This window comes from Schistocerca americana, chromosome 5 (genome assembly GCF_021461395.2).
Source record: "Schistocerca americana isolate TAMUIC-IGC-003095 chromosome 5, iqSchAmer2.1, whole genome shotgun sequence".
Taxonomy (NCBI): domain Eukaryota; kingdom Metazoa; phylum Arthropoda; class Insecta; order Orthoptera; family Acrididae; genus Schistocerca; species Schistocerca americana.
This window is the reverse complement of record NC_060123.1, coordinates 646021981-646046894: the sequence shown is the minus strand read 5'-3', so window position 1 is coordinate 646046894 and position 24914 is coordinate 646021981. Positions and strand designations below refer to the sequence as shown.

General features: G+C 48.6%; 1 non-coding gene across 1 annotated transcript; it reads left to right on the top strand.

The window, feature by feature from the left end:
- The first annotated feature begins 416 nt into the window (after positions 1–416).
- Positions 417–523, top strand: LOC124617260. Its single transcript, XR_006980016.1, has one exon. It is a non-coding gene; the product is annotated as a U6 spliceosomal RNA (small nuclear RNA).
- The last annotated feature ends 24391 nt before the right edge of the window (positions 524–24914 follow it).

Below are 24914 nucleotides of genomic sequence, written 5' to 3'. Positions count from 1 at the left end.
GAACCACTCACGAACATAAATCGATGATCACATAGTTGTCAAAAGTATTCTACAGCATTGAGATTGTCCATTAGACTAGCAGCAAGAACAAAATGTTCGCTCAGCTGTGCTGAGATATCTTGCACTGATAAAGCACGCGCTTCGAAGACGCCACAGCACCGTCTGCCACCATTTCATGGGAAACGAAATATCTCAAGTGTACATTCTTAGACATAAAAACTGACCGCCGGCCGGCCGCCACAGAGACTAAGTCCGAGTCGTTCACTTAACGTGGCCAATAAAACTGACCGCCCCTGACAACTCTAAATCCGGCCATCTGCACAATCTGACAACACTGTTAGATGTGGAAGTGTTGGGGGGAAGTGTTGTCTACTTCCTAGATGTTCCCGAATTGTTTGAGCCCGTGGTCTAGTGGTGTACTCGCTTCGGCGGTACATATACTAAAATTGGAACGATACAGAGAAGATTAGCATGGCCCCTGCGCAAGGATGACACGCAAAATCGTGAAGCGTTCCACATTTTTCTGTTTACTTGTGGACTTAATCTGCGCGCGGGCTAGTAACAACGATCATGGCGAACAAGTACAGGAAAACTACATTACGATTCAATTTCTGCAAAGACTACGAGCGACCAAAGGCTTTAGCAGTGGAACGATTCATTCGAGAGGACGTCAAGATACCGCCAAACGATATTGTCGGAATTCACCTGTCCATCGTTAGTCCCACGGTGTATGTTAAGATGGTAAATGACGCGGCGTGTGAGAGACTTCTGCAGGCGACAAAAGCAGGTCTCCGATTTTGCCATAGTGACGGGAATGTCGGCACGGTAACTGTAGAACATGCTGGTCTGGGTGTGTGGTGTCACCGCCAGACACCACACTTACTGGGTGGTAGCCTTTTAAATCGGCCGCGGTCCGGTAGTATACGTCGGACCCGCGTGTCGCCACTGTCAGTGATAGCAGATCGAGCGCCACCACACGACAGGTCTAGAGAGACGTACTAGCACTCGTCCCAGTTGTACAGCCGACTTAGCTAGCCACAGTTCACTGACAAATACGCTCTAATGTGCCGAGACGATACATCTACATCTACATCTATACTCCGCGAGCCACCTTACGGTGTGTGGCGGAGGGTACTTATTGTACCACTATCTGATCCCCCCTTCCCTGTTCCATTCACGAATTGTGCGTGGAAAGAACGACTGCTTGTAAGTCTCCGTATTTGCTCTAATTTCTCGGATCTTTTCGTTGTGATCATTACGCGAGATATATGTGGGCGGTAGTAATATGTTGCCCATCTCTTCCCGGAATGTGCTCTCTCGTAATTTCGATAATAAACCTCTCCGTATTGCGTAACGCCTTTCTTGAAGTGTCCGCCACTGGAGCTTGTTCAGCATCTCCGTAACGCTCTCGCGCTGACTAAATGTCCCCATGACGAATCGCGCTGCTTTTCGCTGGATCATGTCTATCTCTTCTATTAATCCAACCTGGTAAGGGTCCCATACTGATGAGCAATACTCAAGAATCGGACGAACAAGCGTTTTGTAAGCTACTTCTTTCGTCGATGAGTCACATTTTCTTAGAATTCTTCCTATGAATCTCAACCTGGCGCCTGCTTTTCCCACTATTTGTTTTATGTGATCATTCCACTTCAGATCGCTCCGGATAGTAACTCCTAAGTATTTTACGGTCGTTACCGCTTCCAATGATTTACCACCTATGGCATAATCGTACTGGAATGGATTTCTGCCCCTATGTATGCGCATTATATTACATTTATCTACGTTTAGGGAAAGCTGCCAGCTGTCGCACCATGCATTAATCCTCTGCAGGTCCTCCTGGAGTACGTACGAGTCTTCTGATGTTGCTACTTTCTTGTAGACAACCGTGTCATCTGCAAATAGCCTCACGGAGCTACCGATGTTGTCAACTAAGTCATTTATGTATATTGTAAACAATAAAGGTCCTATCACGCTTCCCTGCGGTACTCCCGAAATTACCTCTACATCTGCAGATTTTGAACCGTTAAGAATGACATGTTGTGTTCTTTCTTCTAGGAAATCCTGAATCCAGTCACAAACCTGGTCCGATATTCCGTAAGCTCGTATTTTTTTCACTAAACGTAAGTGCGGAACCGTATCAAATGCCTTCCTGAAGTCCAGGAATACGGCATCAATCTGCTCGCCAGTGTTTACGGCACTGTGAATTTCTTGGGCAAATAGGGCGAGCTGAGTTTCACATGATCTCTGTTTGCGGAATCCATGTTGGTTATGATGAAGGAGATTTGTATTATCTAAGAACGTCATAATACGAGAACACAAAACATGTTCCATTATTCTACAACAGATTGACGTAAGCGAAATAGGCCTATAATTATTCGCATCTGATTTATGACCCTTCTTGAAAATGGGAACGACCTGCGCTTTCTTCCAGTCGCTAGGTACTTTACGTTCTTCCAGCGATCTACGATAAATTGCTGATAGAAAGGGGGCAAGTTCTTTAGCATAATCACTGTAGAATCTTAAGGGTATCTCGTCTGGTCCGGATGCTTTTCCGCTACTAAGTGATAGCAGTTGTTTTTCAATTCCGATATCGTTTATTTCAATATTTTCCATTTTGGCGTCCGTGCGACGGCTGAAGTCAGGGACCGTGTTACGATTTTCCGCAGTGAAACAGTTTCGGAACACTGAATTCAGTATTTCTGCCTTTCTTCGGTCGTCCTCTGTTTCGGTGCCATCGTGGTCAACGAGTGACTGAATAGGGGATTTAGATCCGCTTACCGATTTTACATATGACCAAAACTTTTTGGGGTTCTTGTTTAGATTGTTTGCCAATGTTTTATGTTCGAATTCGTTGAATGCTTCTCTCATTGCTCTCTTTACGCTCTTTTTCGCTTCGTTCAGCTTTTCCTTATCAGCTATGATTCGACTACTCTTAAACCTATGATGAAGCTTTCTTTGTTTCCGTAGTACCTTTCGTACATGATTGTTATACCACGGTGGATCTTTCCCCTCGCTTTGGACCTTAGTCGGTACGAACTTATCTAAGGCGTACTGGACGATGTTTCTGAATTTTTTCCATTTATGTTCCACATCCTCTTCCTCAGAAATGAACGTTTGATGGTGGTCACTCAGATATTCTGCGATTTGTGCCCTATCACTCTTGTTAAGCAAATATATTTTCCTTCCTTTCTTGGCATTTCTTATTACACTTGTAGTCATTGATGCAACCACTGACTTATGATCACTGATACCCTCTTCTACATTCACGGAGTCGAAAAGTTCCGGTCTATTTGTTGCTATGAGGTCTAAAACGTTAGCTTCACGAGTTGGTTCTCTAACTATCTGCTCGAAGTAATTCTCGGACAAGGCAGTCAGGATAATGTCACAAGAGTCTCTGTCCCTGGCTCCAGTTCTGATTGTGTGACTATCCCATTCTATACCTGGTAGATTGAAGTCTCCCCCTATTACAATAGTATGATCACGAAACTTCTTCACGACGTTCTGCAGGTTCTCTCTGAGGCGCTCAACTACTACGGTTGCTGATGCAGGTGGTCTATAGAAGCATCCGACTATCATATCTGACCCACCTTTGATACTTAACTTAACCCAGATTATTTCACATTCGCATTCGCTAATAACTTCACTGGATATTATTGAATTCTTTACTGCTATAAATACTCCTCCACCATTGGCGTTTATCCTATCCTTGCGGTATATATTCCATTCTGTGTCTAGGATTTCGTTACTGTTCACTTCCGGTTTTAACCAACTTTCCGTTCCTAATACTATATGCGCACTATTTCCTTCAATAAGAGATACTAATTCAGGAACCTTGCCCTGGATACTCCTGCAGTTTACCAATATTACGTTAACTTTTCCTGTTTTTGGTCTCCGAGGACGGACATTCTTTATAAACGATGATAATGTCCTCTCTGGTAAGCCGTCAGGTATTTTATTGTTTCGCCCAAGGGGGGGTCCCTCTAACCTAAAAAACCCCCGTGTGCACACCACACGTACTCTGCTACCCTAGTAGCTGCTTCCGGTGTGTAGTGCACGCCTGACCTGTCTAGGGGGGCCCTACAGTTCTCCACCCAATAACGGAGGTCGATGAATTTGCAACCATTATAGTCGCAGAGTCGTCTGAGCCTCTGGTTTAGACCCTCCACACGGCTCCAAACCAGAGGACCGCGATCGACTCTGGGCACTATGCTGCAGATATTAAGCTCAGCTTGCACTCCGCGTGCGATGCTGGTTGTCTTCACCAAATCAGCCAGCCGCCGGAAGGAACCAAGGATGGCCTCAGAACCCAAGCGGCAGGCGTCATTCGTTCCGACATGTGCTACTATCTGCAGCCGGTCACACCCAGTGCGTTCAATAGCTGCCGGAAGGGCCTCCTCCACATTACGGACGAGACCCCCCGGCAAGCACACCGAGTGCACACTGGCATTCTTCCCCGACCTACCCGCTATTTTCCTGAGGGGCTCCATAACCCGCCTAACTTACTTGGGAGGAGGGACACCTCAGGTTGAACTGTGTGCAACGGCGGATTACGCAACTGCCTTCAGATGTGCGCTAGCCGTCGCCGGCGATGACAGTACTACCGAGCACCTATGCCAAAGCCCTCACTGCGTCCGCTGATGACCGAAAAGACACAGCCCCGGTGGAAGATCAAGATGGCACTCTCCGAAACCTTGTAGCAGACGTCGGGATGACAGAGGATGCTGCTCCATCGAGCATACAATCTACGGCGACAACATCACACGAGACCGAACTCCCACCAAGCACACCGATGGTACACGAAGCAGTTCCAGCCACTACGGATGCTGTTCCGTCTGGAACGCACTCTGTGACGACAACATCAGTTTCGACCGAACTCCCGCCAAGTACAACGATGGGACTCGAAACACTTTCTGTTCCTACGGATGCTTTTCTGTCGGGCAGCCGTGATTCCCTACAGTCTGAGGACACAGAAGGAAGATCACGCAAACAACGTTCCCCGAAAAGGAGGAAACGGCGTCGTCGCACGACATCTCCTAGGGTGGCTCCCCTTGCCCCGACGACGATGTGCCTGTGGACCAAGACGACACAACAGCCTCTACGAAACAGGATGAGGCAATGGAAACTGTTCGATCAGAGCCGCAGCGGTCTGTCACATTGACGGTACCGGGACGTGGTGATGCTGAAGAGGAATCACAACCAGTTGGCTCTCCAGACGCAGATGCTGTGGCAATGGACACGAATATATCACTGCCTGCAAAGATGTGGTATGACGATATTGAGGAGGCGCCGGACGTCATACAGAGGCAGCCGGCACTCACGAAGACAGCCTAATAATTACTGAAGGTGAAGGGAGAAGGGCGAGAGAACGTCTTCTAACTCAGTCCCCAGCGCCGATGCAGGGAGATGTTGTTGCGCATCGACAGAGTGGGATTCAACGCCATGCGAACCGTATTGCGACATTAAATATAAATGACGTGCGTTCACCGGCCAAAATACACCTACTGAAGGAAACGATTTGGGCATCTGATGTGGATATTGCTTTGCTGCAGGAAGTCCACATAGCTGCACTCCCATACATCGCAGGCTACCAATCCTATTCGTCACATGGAGATCACAATGGGAGTGGAGTGGAAGTTTACGTGCGAGATGGTTTCCCAGTGGAAAACGTGTTTCCTTCCATCGGCCAGGGGAATGGCTTTCACGACGATTGGGACACGCATCATCAATGTAGTGGACTGGCCAGACAGCCAATCCACTATGACCGGTAGCCGAAATGCACGCGTTTAATTACACGCAGACTGGCATGCGGTCTGGAACAGTTAAGGGAATTTTTAGTAGCAAATAAAGTACGTACTTCATGTAATACTTAACTTTAATCCATAATTGGTGAACATCGGTCTGACGGTACAGGCATCACAAGTTAAATATCTATTGATAATGGCGCCTTGCTAGGTCGTAGCAAATGACGTAGCTGAAGGCTATGCTAACTATCGTCTCGGCAAATGAGAGCGTAATTTGTCAGTGTAGCATCGCTAGCAAAGTCGGCTGTACAACTGGGGCGAGTGCTAGGAAGGCTCTCTAGACCTGCCGTGTGGTGGCGCTCGGTCTGCAATCACTGACAGTGGCGACACGCGGGTCCGACGTATATTAGTGGACCGCGGCCGATTTAAAAGGCTACCACCAAGCAAGTGTGGTGTCTGGCGGTGACACCACATTCCTCCCCCGCAAATCGGCGTACGGTTGTGTTATAAGGCTTCCGCCCACCGTAGGGAGGACCCCATGTTGACGTATGCGACGAGGTGGGGAGCCTAACAACAGGCGAGGCTGTGCCACCCGAACCCGGCCATTCGGTCCGAGGGGAGCTAGGAAACGCCTGAAAACCTAGTCCAGGGTGCACGCCAACATGCGGTGTATGCGCCTGTAGAGAAACAGGAGGGGCCGAAGGGTCGACCTCCATCGCGTCGGGATACCCGACGGGCGAAGGCGACATCTGGTGCGGAGCGGGCAAGAGTTCCATGTCGGAGGACAGCCGGTCACGGGAAGCGATCGGCGGCGCGTGACCCAGGGAGGCGCCCGGCGGTGGCAGCGACGCGTCCACTGCGGGCGTCACCGGCGGGAGAACAGGCGGCGGCGGTGGCGCGTCGCCGTGGGGCAAAATGGAAGGCAGCGTCGGTAACACTTGGGGATGAGGCGAGCCAGTAGATGGGTCCCCAGGGCGCTGACCGGACGGCACCGTCGCTGAAAGCAGACGGGGAGCGGCAGAACCCGTGCGACGACAGAGGCGCAGCTGATTGAGATGCCGACGCACCTCACCAGAGGCATCCAAAACCAGGTACATAGCGCGGCCGAGGCAGCGAAGAATGCGCCCTGCGAGCCAACGCCGTGAACCGCGATAGTTGCGATAGTACACAACGTCGCCTGGAGCAAAAAACAGGTGGCTGCCGCTGCACAGGAACCTGATGCGCCGGATGCAGCAAAGACATCAAGGTTTGATGAGGACGACCGTGGAGCAACTCAGCCGGCGAACGACCATCTCGGGGCTGAGAGCGATACGACGACAAGAAGAGCAATAACGCGTCCTCCCGAGAATGCGGCTCTTTCAACTTCAACATCTGTGACTTGAAAGTCCGGACCAAACGTTCAGAGGCACCGTTTGACTGAGGCTAAAACGGCGCGAATGTCAGATGTTGAATACCATTGAACTTGCAGAATGACTGAAATTCTGCGGACATGAATTGTGGGTCATTGTCGGAAACAATAGTCTGTGGAAGACCTTCAATGCAAAAGATAGCGGATAACGCTTGGATGGTGGCAGATGACGTCGTCGAAGACATCCGGACAACAAAAGGAAAATTACTGAAGGAATCGACCAGAACCAACCATCGAGCATTCCAGAATGGACCGGCAAAATCGATGTGCAAGGGTTGCCAAGGGGAAGTGGCTTTGGGCCATGCAAAGAATTTCCGCGGTGGTGCGGATTGTTGTGCGGCACACGCCATGCAAGAAGAGCACATATTCGTAATCGCAGCATCGATTCCGAACCAATACAGTGCTGACGAGCAAGTTGTTTCGTTCTCACTATACCCCAATGTCCTTGGTGGAGAAGCCGTAAGACAGAGGACTGTAATGAACGTGGGACCACGACCCTGGACTGATCATTATCAGAACGCAACAGCAAAACACCACGCTGTACAAAAAGTCTCTCCTTGTGTGCAAAAAATCGGCGAACCAACGGATCCTCGATCCGTGACTTTGACAAGGGCCATTGCGTAGCAACAAAACGCAAAATGGGTGCAAGGACAGGGTCAGCAGCTGTGGCTGTAGCTACACGACGAAAATCAATCGGAAACGATTCGACCACGTCATCGGTTTCCGAATCAATGAACATGCAAGCAAGTTCGGAGGAGTCGAATGCTCTATCCTCAGCAACAGGCAAACGGGACACCGCATCAGCGTTTCCGTGCTTAGCAGTGGACCGATACAAAATATCGTAGCGGTACTGCGAGAGGAAAATTGACCAGCGAATAAATGTCTGCGCTGTACGTGGAGGTACAGGCTTGTTCGGATGAAAAAGCGATGTCAAAGGTTTGTGGTCGGTGATAATGGTAAAGTAACGACCATACAAGAAATCATGAAACTTTGTAACACCAAATACGAGTGCCAAAGCTTCTTTCTCAATCTGTGAATAATTTCGTTGCGCAGACTAGAGCAATTTGGACGCAAAGGCAATAGGGCAATCAAGCGATCCATCTTTGTGCTCAAGCGCAACACCGATCCCGAAATCCGATGCATCTACCATCAACAAAAGGGGTTTCTGGGGATCGAATGGCGTAAGGCAAATATTGAAGAGCAACGCCGATTTCAACTGGCGAAAGACGTGTTCGCATTCCGTCGTCCAGACGAACGGAACACCCTTACGGCGTTAGCGATGAAGCGGAGCTTAAATGGAAGAGGCGTGGCGCACATACTTATGGTAATAATTAATTTTTCCCAGCACACTCTGTAGCTGCTTCAAATTCTGCGGCGAAGGCAAGTCTTGTATGGCACGGAGGTGCTCGGGACTGGGATGTATGCCCTGAGCATTGATTACATGTCCCAGGTAGGGTAAGTCACGAGCAAAAAACACACATTTGTCCTTCCGCAAGCGAAGACCATTTTGTCGCAAGACCTGAAATAAGGTTCTGAGATTGGCTAAATGTTCTTCTTCTGTCCGTCCGGAGATCACAATATCGTCCAGATAGTTTGCTGCAGTAGGGACCGACGCACAAACAGTTTGCAGATATTGCTGAAACAATGCAGGGGCGGATGCACACCCGAATGGCAGTCTTTTGAATCGATACAAACCAAGATGCGTGTCAACCACCAAGATGCACTGGGATTCGTCGTCCACTGGTATTTGCAAGTACGCATCTGCTAGGTCCAACTTCGAAAAATATTTACCCGGGCACAGTTTGTCAAAAAGATCTTCCGGGTGGGGTAAAGGATAAGTTGCAATCACTAGTTGTGGATTCACTGTAGCTTTGAAGTCCACACAAAGTCTCAATTTTCCGGAAGTTTTTGGCAAAATGACTGAGGGTGATGCCCAGAGAGAAGCCTGCACACGTTCAATTACACCTTGTGATTCCAAATCGTGTAATGTTCTTGAGACCTCATCACGCAATGTGTGGAGAACATTGCGCGCTCTGAAAAATTTCGGTTGCGCGTTTACTTTCAGTTCCAAATGTGCTTCATAGTTCTTAGCGCAACCAAGGCCCGGCGCAAAAATGTCTACAAATTCTTCACATAGACGAGAAACACTGGCTGAAGGCACAGTCTGGTTCACTGATAGACCTAATTGACTATAGACAAGTGAAACAACTGAAATTAATCTAAACCAAATAAGTTCAAAGCAGAAGAGGAACGAATGACATAGAAAGACACAAGTTTTGTTTGTCCCTTGTATGTTGCAAGAAGGCTGCACTGTTCTAACACAGGGATCTTGTGACCTGAATATGTAGTTAGCGTAACATTTGCGGCACGCAACAGAGGTTTGCCCAGCTGTTGGTACGTGTCGTGATTGATTAGTGAAACTGCAGCCCTGGTATCGAGCTGGAATGGTAGCACGTGGCCAAGAATGTCCAAGTCTACAAAAAGTTTATTGTCCTGCTGACGACAAGAGCGACTGTCTCGTGCAATTTGAACAGACACTGGTACAGAATCACTTGCTAATTGACGTGATTTCCGGCGACGTCGATGCACACTTTTTGTGGGACGAACACAGTCACTGTTAGAGAGAGTGGCACCGGGCGGAGTGGAATGAACTACATGAATGTCCATGAGTGAAGGTTCACAAGCCCGAGTATTCTTGGTTCGATTCCGATTCCGGCGCGAAGCAAAGGGCCTGGAATGGTTGTGTGTGTCCATTCGGAGCTTTTTCTGGCAAACACTTTGAACATGTCCGTTTTTATTACAGAAAAAGCAAGTAGCCTGGCGTGACGGGCAATTCTCACGCGAATGTCTAGTAGCATACCGCGGGCATGACTTTAGCACTGCAGTTGCTTGCTAGCGCGGCAAACGTAGCGGAGAGCTTGGTGGCAGCTGCGCGGACGAGCGCGAGGGCTGTTTACAGTTCCGTGCAGCTCGCCCGGCGGGCCGCTTAATGTGACACACAGCTGGCGAAGTTTCAAATGCTTCCTGAGCAAAGTCAAGTGTGACTTGCCTATCCAATATGTCTATCACTTGTTGAAGGGAGGGACTGACCAATTTCAAAATCTGTTCTCGTATACGAACATCAGAAACGTTCTGTGCAATTGCATCATGCACCATAGTATCTGAATAAGGGAGTCCACATTCACACTCAAAAGCACAATCCCTAGTAAGGCCTTGCAAAGTGGCAACCCACTCCCGATTAGTTTGACCGGGCGTATGTTTTGTATGAAAGAAAGTATACCTTTTTGCAACAACATTGACTGATTCTTTGAAATATGCATCTAATGCAGACAAAATTTCTTCGTAGGACAGAGTTGCTACGTCGCGTCGGGGAAATAATTTCACTATCACTCGGTACGTGTGGACGCCTACGGCGGAAAGAAGAAATGGCTGCCGCTCATTTCCTTGAATTCTGTAGGCGGCGAGATGGAATCCAAATTGGCGCGACCACTCCGTCCAGCTTTCCAGTGCCGCATCAAAAGGACAAAAAGGTGGTGCAACTGCGTGTTGTGGCTGCGGTAGCGTTGAAGCGGCGGCTGCCGCATCGTTTTGCATTGCACGTTGACCCTGGATGAGCTGTCCAAGGGGATCCAATAAGGCCTGCGTCTGCTGATTCTGCAAGCGATAAAATTCGGACAGTACATCTGGAGATTGTGGCGAAGCCATGACACAAATAAATTAAGCAAGTATAAAGAAGAAGACCGTTTTTACACTCGTCGCCAACTGTAGTGGACTGGCCAGACAGCCAATCCACTATGACCGGTAGCCGAAATGCACGCGTTTAATTACACGCAGACTGGCATGCGGTCTGGAACAGTTAAGGGAATTTTTAGTAGCAAATAAAGTACGTAGTTCATGTAATACTTAACTTTAATCCATAATTGGTGAACATCGGTCTGACGGTACAGGCATCACAAGTTAAATATCTATTGACAATGGCGCCTTGCTAGGTCGTAGCAAATGACGTAGCTGAAGGCTATGCTATCTATCGTCTCGGCAAATGAGAGCGTAATTTGTCAGTGTAGCATCGCTAGCAAAGTCGGCTGTACAACTGGGGCGAGTGCTAGGAAGGCTCTCTAGACCTGCCGTGTGGTGGCGCTCGGTCTGCAATCACTGACAGCGGCGACACGCGGGTCCAACGTATACTAGTGGACCGTGGCCGATTTAAAAGGCTACCACCTAGCAAGTGTGGTGTCTGGCGGTGACACCACAATCAATCTTTATGCAACGTCGGGAAACAATCGGCGGCGGAAAAGGGCGTCATTTTATGCAGAAGACATTGCCCCACTTTTCCATGGACGTTATGAATTGTAATAATTGGTGGAGATTTCAACTGTGTTCTCAGCCAGAAAGACCAATGGCCGCAAGCAAACATCAGCCAGGAGTTGCGAATCGTTGTCAACGACCTTGTACTTAGTGACACGTGGGACTTACGACATGGAGATGCACCGGGGTACACCTATGTGACAAGTCATTCGGCGAGCAGGTTAGATCGCATTTATATCTCACGGGCTCATGCAAATGATGTCCAGGACGCGGAACGTTGGCCATTGGCATTTTCCGATCACAGCTCTTACATCTATACGGTGCTTCTTCCCCGTAGAGAGGTGTGGAACAGTAAGGCCCAGTGGAAATTAAACATTCAACATCTACATGATCCTGAATGCCGTCACCGGATCCTTGAGACATGGACGATGTGCGAGCGAAGGGTTGGAAGGCATGCGACGAAGCTTGATTGGTGGCTGACTTGTGCTTAACCGGTGCTTCGCCGTACGTTCAGCTCATATAGCAGGGAGATGGCAGAATGGCGCCGCCGTACGACCGACTTTTATTTTGCAGCGCTGCGCGACCTGGACGATGGTCCGCCGGGACAGGACGTCTGGATCGAACGCAAAAGGATAAACGCTGAAGTAGTGACTTTAGCTCGGAAACATCTTCAGGGAACCATGGTGAGCGGCAAATGTCACGATACGATAATGCACGAGATTCCTTCCATGCACCACGTCGTGAATGAACGAAAGCACCGACGACGTGGTTTGGTACAGGAATTAATTACCCGCGAAGACCGAAGAGTGACGCGTCAAGCGGACATTGTCTCTGCATTCGTCGACCATTACCAACACATCTATCGGGAAGAAGCAGCCTCTTTCGATGACCTCGACCGTATAGCCACGTCCGTCTCCCGTACACTGACGGTGGAAGCCGCGGGAACCTTACTGGAAGCCATTAGCTGTGAGGAAGTACATGATGCGATCGCAAAGGTTGCGTTGAATAGGTCCCCAGGCATTGATGGACTTCCTGCTGAATTTTATCGAGAATTTCGCAACGAAATGGCACCGCGATGGACGGAAATGTACAACGAGATGTTAAATTTCGATGCGCCTATTCCACCGGTTTTTATGGAAGGCCTCTTGGTGCCAGTACATAAACCGAAGCCAAGAATTACGGTCACACATTATCGCCGCATCACCCTGCTTAATGCCGACTATAAGATCTTTGCACGGTTGCTAGCGTCCCGATGTCGTATGTTAATTCGTAGCGTTCTCTCTCCAGAACAGACGACAGCGGGTGGATCGGTGAATGTGCAAACAGCTACTGGCGAATGCCGTGATGTGATAGCGCTGGCGGAGGAGTGCCGGCTTAAAGCGGCGATGGTGGCGGTTGATTTTGACAGTGCTTTTGATAAGGTGCGCCACAACTATCTGTACGCTGTACCGGAACAAATGGGATTTCCAGACCGTTTTACTGATCTCATTAGAAGGATTTATGGGGGCGCACAATCCTTGGTACAGGTTAATGGGCGTATAGCAGAGCCCATTAAAATTCGACGATCCATTCGCCAGGGCTGCCCTCTTTCGATGCTGCTGTTCGCGATAGCGATGGAAACATTAATTGGGAGGCTAACAAATTCTCTTTCTGGGATGGAACTGCGGGACTACACCTTCAAATGTCGTGCCTATGCGGACGACCTCCTGCTGCTCGTTCGATTTGAGGAAGAGGTGAAGACGGTCCTTGAACTGTTGTTGGACCACAGTGTGACGGCGGGTATTGCAGTGAACATGAAGAAATCGGCGGCAATGCCGGTCAGAAGGGGCCTTACGCCGGAAGAAATCAGTCCTTTTCCTTATGTGCAACGATTCCGCTATCTCGGCATAGACTTTATCTCATCTGTAAAACATACTGCGGCAGTTAACTACCGACGTATTTTACAGACAACACGTACCATGGTCCGACAACATCTCCTACGGCGCCTTGATCCTTTGCAGCGAGTCGAGTATCTGAACACTTATGTGGTTTCTCGTATGGTGCATATTTCGCAGATGCTGCCCCTAGCACTCACGCTCGGACGTCGACTTCAATCAGCACTAGGCTATTTTGTGATGATTGGATCGCCCCTCAAGGTGCGATACGCAACGCTCACGCTCCCTACAGACAAGGGGGGTCTCGGACTTACGAATGTTCACTGCCGAGCGACGGCGCTTCTTCTAGCCACGATGTACAAGCAATGGCGAAGCGGGCGTGATTCCCTTACATCCCGCCTACTGGATCTCCTGGTTCCAGCGTCCCTCACACCTCCGGTGGCGGTGGGCAACATTACGCCACATTTTGCGCATGTATCAACATTTATCGTGGAACTTAGTTATATCAGAGACGAGCTTCCGCGCACGAGACCACCATGCACGAAGGATTTTTATGTTTGGCTGCTACGACGGATAAGTCGTAATGTCATTGAACTCAAACACCCCAAGTTGCATTGGCCGAAGATTTGGAGACATGTGCATCAAAAATTCCTTCCTACCTTCGTTCGGGCACTGTGCTTCTCTGTCACCTGTGGCAAGTTCAACACCAACCAACGACTCCATGCAATTGGACTAGTGGACACTCCACTATGCCCGAAATGTCGCCAAGTTGATGACGACCATCACCGCTGAACTTGTATCGCGGTGGAGGACGTATGGCTCCTAGGAAGACAGATGGTGGCTTGCTACCTCCGTGTGACCCCGCAACATATTACACCTGCTTCCTTCTTACATCCGGAGAGTGACTACTTTCCGGCGACTAAGTCACACTCGATCATCTGGGTCAAAGGTTGGACGATCGCGTACGTCTATGGGGATGCTGCCAAGTCGCGACTCGACTTTTGGTATTTCTTGCAGCAAGCCCACAATGAAGTTCATAGATGGTCACACTATCGGAAAACCTTTGCCAACTATCTTCAGGCAGTCTTCCTCGACCCCCCACGCAGTTGGGATGTGCCGGGTGCAGTCGGTGTGCACATTTGACAGCTGATAATGAACCTCACGCTTCTCTCACTGCCGGCCGCGGTGGTCTCGCGGTTCTAGGCGCGCAGTCCGGAGCCGTGCGACTGCTACGGTCGCAGGTTCGAATCCTGCCTCGGGCATGGATGTGTGTGATGTCCTTAGGTTAGTTAGGTTTAAGTAGTTCTAAGTTCTAGGGGACTTATGACCACAGCAGTTGAGTCCCATAGTGCTCAGAGCCATTTGAACCATTTTTTGCTTCTCTCACTGCTCCATATATAATGCACATACTATACCATGAAATGATCTACATGTTCCCTTCAACAGAGTGATCTTTATGGAAAATAAATAAATAAATAAAAACAACATCCCTGTATCCCTGTTCCTTTACATTTGTGATTTGTTTTATAATGATTTTTTTTTGTCTTTTTGTTTTTGCAGAGGATACATTTCATTTTGTGTTTGAAAAAAAAAAAAGAAAGTGGTCAGTGCGACAGAATGACAATCCTAAGGGCCTGGGTTCGATTCCCGGCTGGGTCGGGGATTTTCCCCACTCAGGGACTATATGAAAAGGAAAAAAAAGTGGTAATCTTCGTGCATTCTAAACTTTTGTCGCCTGTTCGCGTCCAACTGCTTTTTTTTTTTTTTTTTTTTACCACATTTCGGTCTAAAGTTATGGGTCTGATTGAGCATCGAAGATAATTCGCTTAACATTCCACCCAACAGCAATAACAAGTATTCCAGAAACAACTCCGCAGGACAGCTCGTGGCTGCGTCGCGATCACAACAGCTTACGCTCGAGCGTTTCCTCGCGCTGCAGCGGCTACCGGCCACCGGCCAGACGCCACCCGCCGCCTGAAATCCGGCGCCGCCCATGTGAACACGGCGCCACGCTGTCAGCGTATGTATCATCTGTCATTTTAGAATTTGAAGTTCTAGTTATCATCTTGCAATTAAGCATTAAGCATTGTAAAGCTGAGTCGCAAGTGGAAAAAGGTGTAACATCTGCAACACAACGTTTACTTTTGGTATAACAAAGGGGTGAGTGTAGAGGAGGCAGCTACAAAGATTTGAACTGAATTTGGAGCGAGTGCTTTTGGGAAAAATACGCCAGAAAAAGATTGTCGTGTTTCAACAAAGATCGTTCTGACATGAATGATTTTCCACATTAAGGAAGTCTCAACTACTGATATATGTGATAGATTACCATTTTACCATCATGCGACATTTGCATTCAACAGACAAAGTTCAGAAGTCTGGTGTAGGAGTACTGCATGCTCTAATTCGAAACAACAAAAATCAACGGAGTACTGTTACTGGTGGCGTGTTATGATGCCTTTATCGTTGACTTCCTAAGAAGAAATGAAAGGCTGAGCCCCACCAGAAGACGTAAACTCGACGAAAGTGTAGTGTGAATATTTTGGGCTACGAATTCTGCCCCCAGGGTGTGTGCTACACAGCTGGAATTTGTTGCCAACAACTGAGACGCCTTTCGGTCGCAGTGTAAGAAAATCGAGCAACCAAACTACATCACCTGTGCTACTGCATGATAACGCACTATGTTGATTTGAGAAACAAAACTATCCAGGAGATTGATAGGAAAGTCGTCTCTCAGGCACTTGTATTGATAGGGAAGTCCTCTCGCAAGCACTTGTCCCTCTCGTCATATATTTGTAAAATTTTACCTTTCCCGCTCTTGATCGATCAACCGTCAAGGCAATTCATTTTTAGACGAAAATACTTTTAAAACTAATTTGGTAATTACTGTTGCGTTTAATAAACTAATGGAAAATGCAATTAAAATATTCACTGCACCAGTCGGCTTTTAGCCGTGATACCGTGCGGGCGGGCTTGGCGCAGGTGTTGTTTACCCGCTAACGCGCGGTCGAGTCGTTGTATTGCCGTATAGTACTTGTACCGACCCGACATGGCGTTCTCATATCGAAAAGCTACAATCAAACTAACGGGCAACGCATCGTACACGAGACCGGAGGCCCATGAAATTGAACGATTTCTACGAGACATCCTCCACATAGAACCACAAGAACTGACAGGAATTCATCTGTCTATTGTAACCAGAACAGTGTACCTCAAACTGATTGACGAAGCGGCCTGCGACAGATTACTCCAACGATCTGCAAACGGCTTTCGCTTCTGTCACGTAGACGGTAACGTGAGCGTGATAGGAGTTGAACATGCTGGTCTGGGGGTGCGTACCGTGCGCATCTTTGAACTACCGTTCGAAGTTCAAATGGCTCAAATGGCTCTGAGCACTATGGGACTTAACTGCTGTGGTCATCAGTCCCCTAGAACTTAGAACTACTTAAACCTAACTAACCTAAGGACATCACACACATCCATGCCCGAGGCAGGATTCGAACCTGCGACCGTAGCGGTCACGCGGTTCCAGACTGTAGCGCCTAGAACCGCACGGCCACTGAGGCCGGCTGTTCGAAGTTCCTGCCAACCTAGCCGTTGATGCGCTGCGGCCATACGGCACAGTTCTGAGCCACACAGGGGAGAAATGGAACACATTCGAAACGTACCCTGTCCTTAACGGGGTACAACAAGTGTGCATAGAACTTAAGAAGCACGTTCTATCATATGTTTTCGTTGGTGCCTGCCGCGCAATTGTTATATATGATGGACAACCGAGGACCTGCTCGTGCTGCGGCCAGGAGGGCCATGTTAGAACTGAGTGTCTGCAGCGCCGCCTCGTTCAAGTGCCCCGCAATGAACTTCCCCAACGATCCACTATGACCTCTCTCCCCCTAACATATGTGGAGGCCGGACGACATGATGTGATGGATGATCAAAACCTGCTACCTCCTCAAGCCGCTGCCAGCTGCTTTGGAGAGTCAGCGCCGTCGACGACGCCGCAGCCCAACGGTGCAGAGGTTCCTACAGCCTCTGCCCACCGCAGCGTCGTGGGCACCCAGCAACCGTCACTGTCGGGATCGGACACAGGGGTTCCCAGCGACCGAGACTGTGTCGAGCCCCGCCCTCCAGTGGATGTCGAATCTCGGACCCGAAAGCAAAAATCACCCAAGCGACACAAGAAGAGGCGATTGTCAGCTGAAGAACAGGACAGGGATGTGAAGCCGGCGGAAGACATCGACTTCGTTGACTAGTCCACAATTGCAACGGACTGCAGTGGCATCATTCACCAGAAGGTGCCTGAAGACAAGGAACACTCTCCTAATCTGGTGGCCCAGAAAACGAGGCGCATTGCGTCAACTCCCAAAATGTGGCCTTCTGTGAAAGCGACCAGCCCCCAATGACATCACAATCGTCTCTTGGTGATTAGGCAGACGATATGGAGGCAGATGATGCACAGGAAACATCGATATCTCCACCAGAGCCCACGGCTGACATTGAGCCCGGAGGGCTCTGCCAGTCAGGGACTCATACGGCACAGTAATGCACAGCATGCAGATGGATGGCTGTGTGGTGTGTGAGATCACTGTGGGCTTGCACCGGCACACTGCCTCCGCCACTTGATATGTCTCAGTCATACCGTGTGGGAACAGTCAATGTAAATGGTGTCCACTCCACTGTCAAGACCCGCATGTTACACGACATCATCAGAGCGGCAGACTTGGACATTGCCCTTCTCCAGGAGGTCCGTCCCGAGCTGCGTTTAGAGCTACATAGCTACACCACCTACAGCCTACCCTCAGTTGAGGGCGCAGGAGGAACGGCCATCCTTCTCCGAGATGGCATTGACGCGACGGACGTGACGTACTTGCCGAACGGGCAAGGCATCGCACTCACACTTGGCGCAGTCCGCCTCATTAACGTCTACGCTCCCTCCGGTAATTCGCACCGTGGTGACAGGCATGTCTTCTATTCGGAGGAGGTAGCCCCACTTTTGCTAGGAAATACGAACCATTACATAGTGAGCGGCGATTTTAACAGTGTTCTGCGGCGCGAGGACCAGATACTGCATTACGTCCCATGCCCGGCTCTACAAGAATTGATACGTGACCTCGCGCTCCACGACACATGGCTCTTACATCATGGGACCCAGAGTGGATATACGCACTTGACCAGCCATTCTGCCAGTCGTCTGGACCGGATATACGTCTCGCGTGCCCTCCGCACAGCAACCCGTGATGCAGAACTCTGGCCGACTGCCTTCACGGACCATCTCGCGTACATCTGCACTGTCACCTTACCCCGACAACTCACAAGACACAGCAGGGGCCCGTGGACGCTGAACGTTTCCCTCCTTCGCGAGGAAGCGTGTCGGCGAGCAGTCACTGACACGTGGCGTCGATGTATCAGGCGCTTGCCCATGTATGCTTCCACGTTGCTGTGGTGGCTGGGATGTGTCAAACCTGCACTCCGAAAGACCTTGATGACCTACGGGCGTGACAGATCGAACTGGCAAAGGGCAACATCGGAATTTTACTATACAGCGTTACGTGAGCTGGCGACGCAACCGCCGTCTCCCGAACGTCAGATGTCCGTACAACGCATCAAAGCTCGTCTACTTCGCATCAGAACAGAGCAGCTAGAAGGTGTACGCATCCGTGCGCGAGTGCAAGACTGTATCCCCAACGAAACAGCGTCAGTGTATCACATTGTGCGTGAAAGACGCCACCGCAAACGTCAGCTCATTACGGCGGTAAACACGGAGGAGGGCGGCCGCGCAGTGACACAAACGGACATCGCGCACACGTTCGCCAGATACTATGGGACCTTGTACATGGAATATCCGCGAAATGTACGTGATTATGACGAGCTGTTGCACGATTTTCCCGCCCCTCGGGACGTGGCACCCGATGATAGTCTGCTGTTGCCCATTGCACCCGACGAGCTGACATCGGCCTTGGCACGTGGAGCACCGAACAAGTCGCCTGTACCGGACGGTTTACCCCTGGAATTCTACCGCACTTTTTACCACCTTATGGATGACAAGTGGCTCCAAATGTTTCAAGACCTGATCCACTCTGATTTCACTGTCCCCACAGAATTCACAGAAGGCATCATGATGCCAGTACGGAAACCGAATGGTGGTTGTAGGTGGCAGGACTTTCGCCCACTCACAGTCCTCAACAACAAGATCTTCGCCCGTATCCTCCGCACGCGTCTCCACCCCGCTATCGGGAAAGCCATCCACACCGATCAGACATGTTTAGGTGGTGTCAGCAACATTCATACGGCGTTAGGAGCATACCGCGGCGTAATTGCTTTGACGGCGGCCTGCAAAATAAGAGGCGCCCTTGTCGCCGTAGATTTTGACCACGCATTCGACCGAATCGACCACGGCTTCTTACGCGCAGTTTTGCAACACATGGGCCTCTCTCCGGAGCCTGCACAGGTGGTATTTCGACTGGTCCACGGAGCGCGCTCCTGCATGATGGTCAACGGTTATCAGTCTAAGCACATTGTTGTTGGACGGTCAGTGCGACAAGCGTGCCCCCTGTCGTGTATATTATTTGCTGCAGCGTTTGAACCAGCTTTACATGGTCTACGGCAGCAATTAACTGGTATCTACTTGTGGGACGTGACCTTTCGTTGCGGTGCATTCGCCGATGACGTGGTGTTCCTGGCCAGATCAGAGGATGAAATGCATATGGCGCTACAGTGGTTACGCCAGTACGGGGCGGTCGCTGGGAACGTCATCAACTTGAAGAAGACAAAATACATGGATGTCGGAGGGGGGCTTTCCCACACAACGGCGGTGCCCTTTGACAAGGTGCCCGTACTCAAGTGTTTACGAGTGCAATTCTATAGCAATGTCCGCCGCACGGCGGCGGCTACGTACCGCCGGCTCCTACACCAGACATGTGCTCTGCTGCAGGACAACAAACTGCGTCGCTTGCATATGCTCCTCAGAACACGTTATGTCAACACCTATCTTGTCTCAGAACCGGACTATTTTGCGCATATCCTTCCCTTCACGGCTACGATGACTGACAGTTTTCAACCAGCATATGGACATTTCGTAAGCACCGGTCTTGTTTTTAAAGTCCGATACGCCACCCTGACACTGCCGCAGCGGGCGGGCGGTATCGGTTTAATTCATGTACATAACCGTGCGCGATCGCTTTATCTCAACACTATGCGCCGCACATGGACCTCTGCCCACGCCACTCTGAAGGGCACCCTGATAGCGGAAGTGGCACCACACTCTCTGCATCCCCCGGCTTCTGTAGGACACATTTCACCGGCACTCACCCACATCAGAGAGTTCTTGATTGACTTCAGCTACTTCCGACGACACGGAAGCCCAGCACAAAAGACTATTATCGCCTCTATCAACAGCAGCAACCTGTAAATACGGTCACCCACAGACATCCTGAAGTTGCCTGGAACACGGTGTGGCGAGCGGTACACACGCCTTTTATACCTACGACGGTGCGTTCATTGTGGTACGTGGTTGTGAATGGGAAGTTCGCTACTCGTCAGAGGCTACATTCCATACATCTGACGGACGACCCCTTGTGTCCGACATGCTCAGTCGCTGACTCGGATGCACACCGTCTGACGTGTGCCGCGACCAGCGAGTGCTGGCTACTGACGGAGCGCATGCTGAAGTTACTCTTGCAGCGATTGCCAGAGCCTATCTCCCCTGATGATGTATTGCGCCCCGCCGGCGTATACTTTCCATCAACCAGAACGAACGCCGTTAACTGGCTAAAAGGCATGGCCGTTTACTACATATTTTGCGATACTCCCAAAGGCACACTCGACTTTTGGTCCCTACTGATGACGACACATGCAGCTTTCAGCAGCCACCCGAAGTACAGAACTCGTTTCGCAAATTATTTAGGTTCATTATTTGCGGATCCTCCTGCTCGCTGGGGCGTTCCGGGTATGGGACGCTGAAAATGAAGAAGAATCCTGGAGCATATTGATCCTCTACGGACGGAATAGGGGGGAACCCCTCCCAACAGACGAGAAGACGACTCGGACGCTCGGCTACAGCAGTTGTAGGATCTTTCTTTGTAATGAAACAAAAATAAATCTATAAATACAAAAAAGTGTTATAAAAATTAAAGAAATAAATAAATAAAACACCATAGACGAACCCACTACATCCTCTTCCTGATCCTTCGATCCTCGAACTCGAACACGTTGCTTGGGTATGGTGGCGGGATGGCCAGGCTTCGGGTGTCGACCCTGCCCTACCAGTCGTCCTGCTCCGGCAGCGGTTCATTAGATAAAAAAAAAGGGGGTAATCCTCGTGCATTCTAAACTTATGGTCGCCTGTTCGCGTCCAACTGTTTCTTTTATTTTTTTTTAGCACATTTCGGTCTAAAGTTATGAGTCTGATTGAGCATCGAAGATAATTCGCTTAACATTCCACCCAACAGCAATAACAAGTATTCCAGAAACAACTCCGCAGGACAGCTCGTGGCTGCGTCGTGATCATAACAGCTTACGCTCGAGCGTTTCCTCGCGCTGCAGCGGCTACCGGCCACCGGCCAGACGCCACCGCCGCCTGAAATCCGGCGCCGCCCATGTGAACGCGGCGCCACGCTGTCAGTGTATGTATCAACTGCACGCACGTTATTGTTTCCGGATGAGACATTTTACCCCAAGACTCGAACCAACTCTGTCACTTGGATACGTGGACATGCAGCCCATTACCTCTGTCGTGACGGACACAAGAATTTTCTTGACTTCTAGCTCTATTTGCAAGAAAGACATCATGCTATTTCCGGGCATACCAGATATCGACAGTGCTTCGGAAACTACCTATGGAGTGCTTTTCACAGCCCGCCGTGTAGCTGGAATGTTCCAGGCAGTGGCAGATGAGGCCAGAACGAACTGCAAACGACCACATATTTTGAACAATCTTTATCAGTGGGAGCAGTCGCTGGGAAGCCTCCCTACGACGTGGTAGCTTTCTTTTCATCTTATTTATGTTTCATATCTTCGATGGCGTCTTCATTCTGTTTTAGTTTTTCAGGCTTGATTAACTATGACTCTTCGCACATTGATATCCATTAAAAAAAAAAAAAAAAAAAAAAAAAAAAAAAAAAAAAAAAAAAAAAAAAAAACACGGCGCCACGCTGTCAGTGTATGTATCATCTGTCAGTTTAGAATCTGAAGTTCTAGTTATCATCTTGCAATTAAGCATTAAGCATTGTAAAGCTGAGTCGCAAGTGGAAAAAGGTTTAACATCTGCAACACAACGTTTACTTTTGGTAAAACAAAGGGGTGAATGTAGAGGAGGCAGCTACAAAGATTTGAACTGTATTTGGAGCGAGTGCTTTTGGGAAAAATACGCCTGAAAAAAATATTCGTGTTTCAACGAAGATCGTTCTGGCATGAATGATTTTCCACATTAAGGAAGTCTCGACTACTGATAAATGTGATAGATTACCATTTTAACATCATGCGACATTTGCATTCAACAGGCAAAGTTCAGAAGTCTGGTGTAGGAGTACTGCATGCTCTAATTCGAAACAACAAAAATCAACATAGTGACTATTATTGAACGTCATCAGGTCACTCATCGAACATTCCTATGCAGTACTGTTACTGGTGACGTGTTATGATGCCTTTATCGTTGACTTCCTAAGAAGGAATGAAAGGCTGAGCCCCACCAAAAGACGTAAACTCGAGGAAAGAGTAGTGTGAACATTTTGGGCTACGAATTCTGCCCCCAGGGTGTGTGCTACACAGCTGGAATTTGTTGCCAACAACTGAGACGCCTTTCGGTCGCAGTGTAAGAAAATTGAGCAACCAAACTACATCACCTGTGCTACTGCATGATAACGCACTATGTTGATTTGAGAAACAAAACTATCCAGGAGATTGATAGGAAAGTCGTCTCTCAGGCACTTGTATTGATAGGGAAGTCCTCTCGCAAGCACTTGTCCCTCTCGTCATATATTTGTAAAATTTTACCTTTCCCGCTCTTGATCGATCAACCGTCAAGGCAATTCATTTTTAGACGAAAATACTTTTAAAACTACTCTGGTTTAATGACATCGTTAGAACCAGTAGGTTTCTACAGGCGTAGAATTTGTAAACAACTTTAGCATTGTCAGATCGTTTTAGATATCGTGAAAGAAAAATCTGCTGCTGATTAATTACTCTTTGGTAATTACTGTTGCGTTTAATAAACTAATGGAAAATGCAATTAAAATATTCACTGTACTAATACAAATTAAATTCATCTTATTACAGAAACATGACGACGGCAGTCTATCTTAATAAAGCATTAAGTGTCTGTGAGACGATTGAACCTATTTTAACATGAATTAATAGGATATTACCGAGTTTTGACTTCGAAAAGATCTGTATTTATTTCATTTCCTGTAGCATTCGTAAGTATTATGAAAATGTCACATTTCATAGATAAAATTATGTATTCACAACAACAAAAAATATGTCGGTAGAAAACAAAAGTAGCATTATTAATTTGGCAGTACCGTAAGGTTTTCGCTCTGACACTTAGTTACTGAAAGTAGCAAGACGCATTTTGCTCGAGTGTTGTCTTACGATTCCCTTATTGAGTTTTTATCTGTCTGCTTGTAGCTGTGCTACAAAAGAATTAAAAATCTTGCTTTCAGCGAGTCTCGAAAGGCGAACGAAAGCAGCTTGCACCTGGTAGCTAGGCATGTTACCTGGGAACTGGTTTTTTCCTAAAGTGGGAAGACATCCTTTTGTGGTTGAATTGTTGGCAAATGTCAGTCAGACGTGTGCCGTTGGTCTAAGCGTTTCGATGTGTTGAATTTGTACAAATGATTTTTCTGCAGGTTTTTTCTGTCCCAAATAGAGAGTTGAAGTCTCCCATTAGTATTTTCACGTCATCCTGGTGAATTTTGCTCATAGTACTTTCGAGTGTGTTCCAGAAATTTTCAACATTTTCGGTGTTTTTCTTATTTTCGATGTTGATGGGGACACGTGCATTGATGAGTGTATATTTTTTACTGGGGCTCTGAATGAGCATAGTCATAACTGGTTTGTTGATGGGCCGGCCGCGGTGGCCGTGCGGTTCTAGGCGCTTCAGTTCGGATCCGCGCGACTGCTACGGTCGCAGGTCCGAATCCAGCCTCAGACATGGATGTGTGTGATGTCCTTAGGTTAGTTAGGTTTAAGTAGTTCTAAGTTCTAGGGGACTGATGACCTCCGCTGTTAAGTCCCATAGTGCTCAGAGCCATTTGAACCTTTTGATTGTTGATGGGTGTGATTTCTTTGACAGAGTTGATCATAGATTTGTGTTCGAGAAATGCAATGCCGAAGATTGTTACGCCTTTCGCTACCTTTTGTTGTATTTTGCTCTTGTAGATGCAATGGTTTCCCTAATGCAGGGTTGCATTGTCAGTTAGTCGTGGTTCTTGAAGAGCAAGGATGAGAATTTTTGGTCGGTCGATTTCTTTTGTGAGATTATTTAGTTTTCGTGTTTGGATCAATGTATCGATCTTTACTTTTAAATGCATGTTTTTTGCTTGTGGGGAAATTTACCAGAGATATTCGATATTCTCTGCCGTGCTAACCTGG